Here is an 11,991-nt window from a genome sequence, read left to right as displayed (position 1 = left end):
TTTTGATGATAACAAAGGATGAAACCAAAAATGACACCCTAACGAAAAGTTTCTAAGTGTGCAGGGTTCTAAAGAAAGAAGGAAGAAATCTGATGATGTCATCAGATACAGAACCAGATCAGATACAAATTATCAGAAGATAAGAAGCATCTGAAGTAGAAACACGTTCAAGAAAGTCTAACTCTGAGCAAAACAGCAAAGTATCAGAAGCATCTGAACAAGAAGTAAGCTCTAGAAGTTCTGACTCTGATCAACGCTATCTCTAAACTCCAGAACTTATCAGCGCTATCTGAAGAATCCATCAGAACTCAAAAGAGATCAACATCAGAAGCAAGACTCCAAGATTCTCAGATACACGAAGACTCTGATCATGGAAATACTAATGATGAAAGAGTAACGTTAAAGTCAAGTAAAGGATTGCAAATGGATTTCCTAATACAGAAAGAGACGTTAATCTCCAATTTCAATAAAGAAGATACTATATGTGGTAAGTAGTCATTTCAAGGAGAGAAAGTTATCCTGCAGAAGCTATTTATGTTATGGCGTAAATTCATTTTATTACTCATCAGTTTCAACTACTACCTCACTGATCTATATAAAGGACTGCAAATCAACATTTAGTACACAACACATACAAGCAAAAATTATACAAAAACATCAACGCTCAAGAAAGCTCTCTCACTCTCTAAATCTTCACGAAGCTTTTGCTTATAACGTGAATCACTTTTGTTCTTACTATTGTAATATTTGCTTTCTTAGAAGCACTCTAGATTACATAAATCTTTTATCTGTTGTTTGTTTATTTCCTCAAGTGACTCTGTGTAGTCTGTATACTTGAGAGGACTAAGAGATCTTTCTCTTAGACGTTGTTTGTAATCAATCTTTCAAAATTAGTGGATTAAGTCCTTATTGAAGGCGAAATCACCTTGGCCGGGTGGACTGGAGTAGCTTTGTGTTATAAGCGAACCAGTATAAAAATCCTTGTGTGATTTTCATTTTGAAAAAGCGCTTATTTTCCAAACAATTCAAACCCCCCCTTTCTTGTTTTTCTCACCTTCAATTGGTATCAGAGCTTGGTCATGGGTTCGAATCCCCCCGGCTGACACTGGGGGGGAGATTGTTGGATAAATAAATCCAGCGTCACCCTTAGGGATTCGAATGGGCTTAACATCCCAACCCATGGCGCTTAGAGGGAGCTTACAAACTTCGCTTTAGGTGCAGCCCCTGAAAAAGCTCATACTATAAGGAAATAAAGTTGCACCCTCACTAACAGCAATTGCTTTTAGCTCAGTGGTAAGCGCTTGATCCTACATAACTTGCACAGGGAGCAAGCTAAACCTAAGAAGCACAAACAATCACAAATAGCACACACTATATACACACCAAGTGGGGCCCAAACAAAGGTTAGGCTGCAAGAGCAAGCCAACTGTATCAGGGTGACGTTAGCTCTTAACCTTGACATTGAGAGTCAAGGTGAAGCTGATGAAAGGTGAGTGAAGATGGGACTTCACAGCTCTTATCCCTGGCCTGGGAGAGCTTCAGACAATGAAGTGTGGGTCCAGAAAGTGGGAACCCTTCTACACTTATGACACTGACTCAACATAGATCTTGGGGTTAATGTCCACAAGGCATCAACATGTGATGTGAGCCAAGGGACGACTCAACAGAATAGCAGGAGATGGATTGCACATCTCTTGTGTCTACCAATTGCCTTATCAAAGGTCTTTTCCTGCTTGGGGACAAAAATAAACAAGCACAAACATTGCCTCTTAAGGAGGACTTCAGACAGGTGCCTGGCCAAGTAACAGGCCAGGTCTTCCAGACTACATGGAGAAGAGATCATTATACCTCAATGCTCAAGCTAGCAAGCAAAGCAAACACAAGTTCACAAGGGAACTATAGCAACTAAGGTACCTTAATTGAAGATGCAGATCTGGAATCGTGGTTCCTTGGCCTTGTAATGGTGAAACAGAACTTCTTTGATGCTTAGGTTGATGAATGAGTGGAGATTCGAAGCTCAATGCTGCTTGATGATGCTCTAATTCTGATCTGCCATTGATGAAGCTCTATGTAACAGTTCCAAATCTGGCTCGAATGTGGTGATTCCTTGCTTCAATCTTCTTCAGAAAAGCTTGTGGATGATGAATCAATGAAGAATCAATGTTATGTTCTTGGAGAATTCGCAGAAAAATTAAGAAGAAAAGTTGAGAGAATTTGCTATTTTTGGATCTAGATCTGTTTGAATGAAGTGTTAATCAGAAATTCGGTTAGGATTAGGAATATATAGGTGCTGCTAATCATCTTTGTTAATCAAGCTTAGCCAAAACCAAAGGGATTAAGTGAAATGCATTTTTCATGTTAAATGGCCAAAGTAACCTCATGTATGCAATGCCTTGCCACAGTGCACGAATTATTGGCCAAACACCCTCCAAATAACACTTCAGACCAATTGCAAGTGGAATTATGTGTGGAAAATGCATACTCTTGAAAATGACTTTTTTCCCTCCCTTTTTCAAATTCAATTCACCTTAAAAATGCCATTTTTATGTGATGAGTTTTAATGAAATGTAATGAATGATTTGGATAGAGCATGTCAAATGGAGATTGTAGCAAGAAACCCCACTCAATTTGGCCAAATGGTGTGAAAGTTATCCAAGTTTGAAGTTCAAAAATTCTTGATAATGATTTGATCATAACTTGCCAACCACATATGAGAAATGGATGTTCTTGGACTTTTTGGAAAGGTGAGAGCAAGATCTTCAACTTTCATGTTGGACAAAATTTCATTTGAAGCTTGTATGATGATGTAAATTTGGGGAGAAGACCTTTCCATTTTGGGCAATTTGAAATTACAGGTCACTTACTATTTTTGGAAACTTTTCATCTGACCTCAAATTCTCCAATCTTGATCTTTGAAATGTCAAATGAGACTTGTATGGACATGAATGAAGCCTCTCAAACCATCTCCCACCTTCAAATCCATGATTTCAGGCACAGTTGACCACAGTTGACCTTCTAGGGTTTCAGATGAAATTCAGCTTGACTGTTGAGCTTTGATCATCCAATCTTTGGCCAAACCATTTCAAAATGATCCCTAGGTCATATGAACTTGTTGAACCAACCATAGGGCTTTGCTTCAATAGGAAATGCACTTGCTTGCTTGCTTGACTGAATCTCCTGACCAGTCTTGACTGATGACTTGCACTTGGGCAAATGGACAATGCAATGTTGTGCAGTGGACAATGTTAATGTTATGACCTAACATGAAAATGAATGTACAAAATGGTAGGTGCAAATTTGAGGTGCTACAGCTGCCCCTATTCAATCAACTGGGAACCCGAATGGATGAGAGCAACGGCTGTCAGACTTTCAGGGTAAACAAGGATTGAATACCGAAGAACCGTAGAAATTTGCACAATGCGGGGATCCACCAACGGAAACGTCCACTGGGATCTGATCCTTATTACTGAGGATTTTGGTTTTTTTTTCTCAAAAAGGTACAGTCACATCCAGACATCACAAAACGATGAATGGGAATAGAAATCACAACTAGATGCCAACGGACAACTAGGAAAAACTCGACGTTTACCAAAACCAACGGAGAGGTAGCTCTACTGGGGACGACCAGGAAAAACTCGACGTTTACCAAGACCAACGGAGAGGTAACCAGACATCAACGGATGAACTGGGAAGACTCGACCAGACGTCAACGGACGAACGGGAGAAGCTCGACGTTTATCGACACCAACGGAGAAGGAGAAGACTCGACCAGACGTCAACGGACGAAAGGGAGAAGCTCGACGTTTATCGACACCAACGGAGAAGGAGAAGACTCGACCAGACGTCAACGGACGAACGGGAGAAGCTCGACGTTTATCGACACCAACGGAGAAGGAGAAGACTCGACCAGACGTCAACGGACGAAAGGGAGAAGCTCGACGTTTATCGACACCAACGGAGAAGGAGAACACTTCATTAAGGAAGGGATGTAACAACCGAAAACCGAATAGGGCGCCACCGACGACTCTACTGGGGATTCTGGCTGGGAATCAACCAGACATTAACGAATGACTGGGGAATAGGATATACAATCAAACGTCAACGGACGAATGAGAAAAACTCAACGTTTATCGAAACCAACGGAGAGGTAACTCTGCATGGGGAAATATATCACAAACAACAGTCAACAGACGATTGGGAAAAACTCAACGTTTATCGAAACCAACGGAGAGGTAAATCTGAGGGGAACCAACAGCCATTAACAAATAATCTGCGGGGAATAAACAAATATACATCATCGGACGCATAGGAAAAACACGGCGTTTATCGAAACCAACGGAGAGGTAACTCTGTGGGGATAGTGACCCTGTGGGGATAGTGATCACAACCAACCGTCAACGAACGACCAGGAAAAACTCGACGTTTATCGACACCAACGGAGAGGAGGACTCTTCTGGGGAGAGAGAACAAGACTCAACCAAACGTCAACGGACGATTGGGAAAAACTCGACGTTTATCGACACCAACGGAGAAGGAGAACTCTTCTGGGGAAGGAGAACGACGTTACGAACATCGAAAGATGATGTTTACGAACACCAAAGAAAACCAGACATTAACGAATGACTGGGACATACTCGATGTGTACCCCGAAAGATGGTGTTGACCGACACCAAAGAAAGAACACACGCGGGTGCTGACGTGGCACCGACCTGTACCACAAGATGACATCTACACATGTCAAGGCAAGGCTAAATACTTGCTGGGGTCTCACTGGGGAGAAACAAACTTTCCTGTCACCAACGGATGAGGAAATAAACCTCTCTGGGGGAAAAATATCCTGAATGCTGTCAGGAGCAACTGTAGCAAACATGCTGTACAGATGTTGAACAACGATCCGCCTCTGTCGGGGATATGGTCTGACTGGTTTCGAACACCTGAATGCATATGTTTGAATTTTTCTATGGCGTAATGCTCCATATGAATGGAAATGCTACGCGATTTTGAGGATGCAATGATCACTATATGCAAAAATGCAAAATGACGAACTCCGGCTAGGGAGCCAACTGATCAGATACTCCGACTCTGTGGGGAGACTCTGCTTGAGGAAAACTCTGCGGGGAGAGCACCGACTTCTCACTCATGCCGGAGAAATAACGCTGTTGCTGAGGAAAGGATAGACTCCACTGGGAACATCCTTCACAGGACCCAATCCACTTGGGGACTCCGCTCGGGGAAACAAACAATACAAACTTTGCTGAGGACTACCCAACGGCGACTACGCTGAGGAACCAACAATACGACTTCATCGGGGAGGTAAACAAGGCAACTCTCTGGGGAGTCATGACAATTTGCTAGGGATAACCAGGCGACTTCACTGGGGAGAGCCAACCAATCCACAAATAGGATAAACTCTGCTATGGGGAATAAACACTATTCCACTGGGGACGACCCAATCCAATCCATAGGTAGGATAAACTCTGCTATGGGGATGCAAATATCATTCCACTACGGGAAACTCATCCAATCCACATGTAGGATAGCTGCTGGAGTTAAATTTCATTGAACCCGCTCCACTCGGGGACTAGCTGGGGAAAAGCAATCAACACAAATCTCTACTCGGGAGATCTGCTAGGGAAAGCAACTCTATTGGGAATAACACACCAACTCTGCTGAGGAAGAGCATAACTCTGGTGGAGAACGCAAATATACCAGACTCTGTGCTGGGGAGAAACATCCATAACCCTGCTGGGGATGAGCGCTCACGACCACGCTGGGGGATAACAATATTACAAACCCGACTGCTGGGGAACAACGCTCCACTGACAACTCCGCTGGGGGATACAACATCCTTCCAACTCAGTGGGGAACTCTCCTGGGGAAAACACCTGCCAGGCACTCAGCGGGGGATCTCAACTGGGGAAGTACTCGTTGGGGAATACACCCACTTCCAGGCCTGCTGGGGGATAGGCAATCCTTAGATTTGTTGGGATAGAAGGCACCATCCACAGATGTCTCTGCAGGGGAAAATGCAGCTCTGATAGCTCTCAAACTTGCTTGGAGAAGTATTTGCTGGGGAAGCATTCTCACAGACAACGACCTGCAAAACAGCACAACAAAATGCCCTAGGGGATACATGGACAAGATACGCTCAAGTGTCCTCAACATTCAAAATGATTTTCAAATGCTTTATCTTTCTGCAAGTTATTGTTTAGCCTTCATGTTTTTATATGCAATGTTTATCAAAAATTCAGACGTTTTTGCAAACAAAACAGTAAAATAAAAAACAAGAGAGCTATTTATCTGAATAACGACTTTTATTGATTGAAAATGTGCCTGAAAAGGCGAATACATTGGGAAGCAATTCCTAGAAAGAGGTAATTGCGCACAAAAGGAAAAAAACTGTCCTAATGGCAATGTGAACACGGCATCCACTATTTCCCAATTCTGTTATAACTCACAGATCATCAGTTTTCCTCCCACCTTCCTTGCTTTCTAAGAAGAATGACTGGCCCGATCACATCTTTGGAGATGGCAGACGATAAAGCGTGGTGATGTACAGATAACTCAGACTGTAGTCTTCGCTTTAATCCCTCTTTTTCCTGGATCGCCCTTTCGGGTTTTCAATCCACCAGGATACCCATTTTTGCCTAAGCCTCCCTTGCGGGTTTTCGACTTACCGGGTGTACAAATTCTTTTCATTTTTTATCCCTAATTTTTGCCCGAACCTTTTCTTTCTGTTTTTTGGTTCGCCGGGATGCCCTTTTTTGCCTGGACTCCTTTATTCTTTTTGTCCAGCGGGTCCATCTACGCGAAGTATTTTTTGACTACATCTGAGTTAACAGGGGACGGAAAATCTTCACCATCCATAGTTGTAAGCATCAAGGCTCCACCGGAGAAAACCTTCTTCACAACATATGGACCTTCGTAATTAGGAGTCCACTTGCCCCTGTTATCTATACTGGGAGGAAGGATCCTCTTCAAAACCAGATCACCAGTCTGATAGCTCCGAGGACGCACTTTCTGATCAAAGGCTCGCTTCATCCTTCTCTGATACAACTGCCCATGGCACACAGCTGCTAGCCGTCTCTATTCGATAAGGCTTAACTCATTAAACCTTGTTCGAATCCACTCGGCTTCGTCCAACTTAACATCTAACAATACCCTTAGAGAAGGGATTTCCACTTCAACAGGTAGGACTGCTTCCATACCATACACAAGGGAGTACGGGGTTGCCCCGGTCGACGTACGTACTGAGGTACGGTACCCATGCAAAGCGAAAGGCAGCATCTCATGCCAATCCTTGTACGTCACGACCATCTTCTGCACAATCTTCTTGATATTCTTGTTTGCCGCCTCTACAACACCATTCATCTTTGGTCTGTAAGGAGAAGAATTGTGATGTTCAATCTTGAAATCTTTGCAAAGCTCTTTCATCATCTTGTTATTGAGATTCGAACCATTGTCAGTGATGATTCTCTCAGGAACTCCATTACGACAGATGATTTCTTTCTTGATGAACCGGGCAACCACTTGTTTGGTAACATTAGCATAGGAAGCTGCTTCCACCCATTTGGTGAAGTAATCAATCGCAACCAGGATGAAGTGATGTCCATTCGAAGCAGTAGGCTCAATCTTCCCAATCATATCAATGCCCCACATGGCAAACGGCCAAGGTGAATTCATGACATTCAGAGGGCTTGGTGGTACATGCACCTTATCAGCATAGATTTGACACTTATGGCACTTCCGAGCATACTTGAAACAATCGAATTCCATAGTCATCCAGTAATAACCGGCTCTCAACAATTTCTTCGACATTGCATGACCACCAGCATGGGTACCAAACGAACCCTCATGCACTTCTTGCATCAACATGTCTGCTTCTTGTCTATCTACGCATCTGAGCAGAACCATGTCAAAATTCCTCTTATACAGCACATCATCCTGATTCAAGTAAAAACTTCCAGCTAGCCTTCTCAGGGTTTTCTTGTCATTCTTTGATGCACCTTCAGGATATTCCTGACTCTTGAGGAAATTCTTGATGTCATAATACCACGGCTTCTCATCAATCACAACAGACTCGGCTGCAAACACATACACAGGCCTCTCGAGTCGATTCACCGCAACATGTGGCACATGATTCCACCAATGAACATTGATCATGGAAGATAAAGTAGCCAAGGCATCAGCCATCTGATTCTCATCCCGGGGGACATGATACAACTTCACTTTCTTGAAGAACATCAGTATTCTTCTGGTGTAATCTCTATAAGGAATCAGATGCGGCTGGTTCGTATTCCAATCTCCATTGACCTGATTGATCACTAGAGCGGAATCTCCATATATGTCGAGCGTCTTGATTCTCAAATCAATGGCTTCCTTTATCCCCATGATACAAGCCTCATACTCAGCTTCATTGTTGGTGACGTCAAAAGTCAATCTGGCAGAAAAGGGTATATGAGCACCTTTTGGATTGATAAGCACTGCACCAACACCATTACCATTTACATTCACAGCCCCATCAAACATCAATGTCCACTTGTCATCAGGATCCGGTCCTTCCTCGACAAGAGGCTCTTCACAATCTTTCATCTTAAGATACATGATGTCTTCATCAGGGAATTCAAACATCATAGGCTGATAATCATCAATCGGTTGTTCGGCGAGATAGTCTGACAGAACACTACCTTTGATGGCTTTCTGAGACGTGTACTGGATATCATATTCTGTTAAGATCATCTGCCAACGGGAAACACGTCCGGTGAGAGCCGGCTTCTCAAAGATGTACTTCACTGGATCCATCTTAGAAATCAACAAGGTAGTATGGTTCAACATATACTGCCTCAGTCGGCGAGCAGCCCAGGCCAAAGCACAACAAGTTTTCTCAAGCTGTGAATATTTGATTTCACAGTCGGTAAACTTTTTGCTAAGGTAGTATATGGCATGCTCTTTTCGACCAGACTCATCATGCTGTCCCAATACACACCCCATCGAGTTCTCAGTCACTGATAGGTACATTATCAATGGTCTCCCAGGAACTGGAGGTATCAGGATTGGAGGTTTCTGTAAATACTCTTTTATCTTGTCAAAAGCTTTCTGACAGTCATCGTTCCACCTGATTGCTTGATTCTTTCTAAGCAATTTGAATATAGGTTCACACGTGGCAGTTAGGTGAGATACAAACCTTGCAATGTAGTTGAATCTCCCTAAAAACCCACGAACCTGCTTTTCTGTTTTCGGTTCAGGCATTTCTTGAATAGCTTTGACTTTTGCTGGATCAACCTCAATCCCTTTCTCACTGACAATGAAGCCTAACAGCTTCCCGGATCGCACGCCAAACGTACACTTGTTTGGATTCAGCCTCAATTTGAACTTTACCAATCTGTCAAACAACTTCTGCAAATTGACCAGGTGCTCCTCTTCTGTCTGCGACTTCGCAATCATATCATCCACGTACACTTCAATCTCTTTGTGCATCATGTCATGAAAGAGAGTCGTCATAGCCCTCTGATAGGTAGCACCGGCATTCTTCAGCCCAAATGGCATCACCTTATAGCAAAACGTGCCCCAAGGTGTAATGAATGTCGTCTTTTCCATGTCCTCTAGCGCCATCTTGATCTGATTATAGCCCGAGAATCCATCCATGAAAGAGAATACCGAGGATTGAGCCGTATTATCCACCAATACATCAATGTGAGGTAATGGGAAATCATCTTTCAGACTCGCTCTATTCAGATCCCGGTAATCGACACACATTCTGACTTTGCCATCCTTCTTCGGCACAGGAACGATGTTGGCTACCCACGGTGGATAAGTTGTCACTGACAAGAAACCCGCATCGAACTGCTTCTGAACCTCTTCCTTGATCTTCACTGCCATATCAGGACTCGTTCTACGAAGCTTCTGCTTGACCGAAGGACAATCTTCTCTGAGAGGTAGTCTATGAACCACAATGTCGGTATCCAACCCAGGCATATCTTGATAAGACCAGGCGAATATCTCTACATACTCTCTCAGCATCTCAATCAACCTGCTCTTGACCTCTGTCTTCAAAGCGGCCCCGATCTTGATATCCCTTCTGGCGTCCTCAGTACCAAGATTCACAATCTCCAACTCCTCCTGATGAGGTTGGATGACCCTTTCCTCTTGCTTCAACAATCTAGCCAATTCTTTCGGGAGCTCACAGTCTTCCTCACTCTCCTCTTCAGCTTGGTAGATGGGATTATTGAAATCATACTGAGCCATAACAGAACTGTTCATAGTAGATGCTGTGAAATCACTTTTGCATGTTTAATGCTTTGTTTTAGAAAAAAGAATTCAATAAAGTCACAGAAAACAAAAACATTGCCATTTTTATTTTGAAAAAGTGAAGACAAAAATAGAAAGACAGGGATCACAAAATTGTTTGCAAAACGTCCTTTATTAATGATAAAAATTGTAAAACATGATGTGGCCCTACAATGAACCACTACGTCTTGGGCAGAACATAGGGTTTTGTGCAGAATGAAAAAACAAAAGAAAATTACTCTGTTTGAAGGTAACTTGGACTATATCCTCTGCTGTCCAATTGTTGATCTTCTCCCCTGGCGCACACGGGCAAACCCAGTCGTCGAGATCATAATCATTGTCACCATCTTCAACATCAGCTGCAAAGACGTCACCGTGATTCATCAGCCCAACGCTGGTAAAGGTACTTGGACCTGCTGGCACACCCTGCTCCGCTTGCAAAGGTTGATAGCCAATACCAAATTTATCCTCTTTGACAGGCAAGTCCACCATCTTGCCCCAGCCTTCAGCTCTACCGGAGTCAACAACCTCTTTGGCCTGCTTGTACGAAGCAATCGAAGCACCCGGCCTTCTCTGATCAGCACATGCCACACCCTCGAGAGCAACAGTCTCGAATGCCTGGCATAAGGTTTCGTGGATCTCACCATCCACCTCGACATACTTGAACGAGGATAGGTGACTCACCAAGATATCTTCTTCACCGCACACGGTCACGATCTGACCGTTCCAGACATACTTGAGTTTTTGGTGGAGAGTCGACGAGACTGCCCCTGCTGCATGGATCCATGGTCGCCCCAACAAGCAACTGTAGGCGGGCTGAATGTCCATCACGTAGAAGATGATATCGAACACCTCTGGACCTATCTTCACAGGCAAGGTAACTTCACCAAACACAGAACGTTTGGATCCGTCAAAAGCACGCACGATCAGGTCACTAGGAGTAAGCACAACCCCTTCAACAGATATCTTCTTCAGGATTTGCTTCGGCAGCACATTCAGAGAAGAGCCAGTGTCGACCAGCATATGTGACAAAACAGCCCCCTTGCACTCCATCGTGATATGCAAGGCCTTGTTATGGTTTCTCCCTTCAGGCGTCAGATCAAGGTCCGTGAACCCCAAACCATGTCTGGTGCTTACGTTGGCGATCACCCCTTCCAACTGGTTGACGGAAATCTCTTGAGGTACATACGCCATGTTCAACATCTTCAGCAAGGCGTTACGATGTGCCTCAGAGCATAACAGCAAAGAGAGGATTGAAATTTTGGACGGAGTTTGATTTAGCTGATCTACGATCTTGTAGTCACTCTTCTTAATGATTCTCATGAATTCCTCCACGTCCTTCTCAAACGAGCCACCAGGCACATCCGTCTGAGCAGGTTCCTCGTCAACCACGGCCTGTTTTCCCTTTGATCTAGCAGATGCCTCAGCATTGGCATCCCTCAACGGTTGAGGCGCAAACCGCCGTCCACTTCTAGTAAAGCCTCCCGGTCCACCAACATTGTCCACAACAGGACTCACAACAGCGGGAGTTCTACTAGGTGCAGCAATAGTTACTGGAGCCTGATTGGTCGGCCTGACCCGATTCTCAGCCCTTCGATTATTCCGGTAGGCATTGTCGTATCTCCAAGGCACAGCCTTACTATTCTCAACAACAGGTCTTCTACCTGATATGGAAATAGTAGTTGGAGTGTTGACAGTTACTGG

Source organism: Lathyrus oleraceus, chromosome 6, assembly GCF_024323335.1.
Source record: "Lathyrus oleraceus cultivar Zhongwan6 chromosome 6, CAAS_Psat_ZW6_1.0, whole genome shotgun sequence".
In the NCBI taxonomy this organism is placed as follows: Eukaryota; Viridiplantae; Streptophyta; class Magnoliopsida; order Fabales; family Fabaceae; genus Lathyrus; species Lathyrus oleraceus.
The sequence above is the reverse complement of the archived record's forward strand: the minus strand, read 5'-3'. Positions refer to the sequence as shown.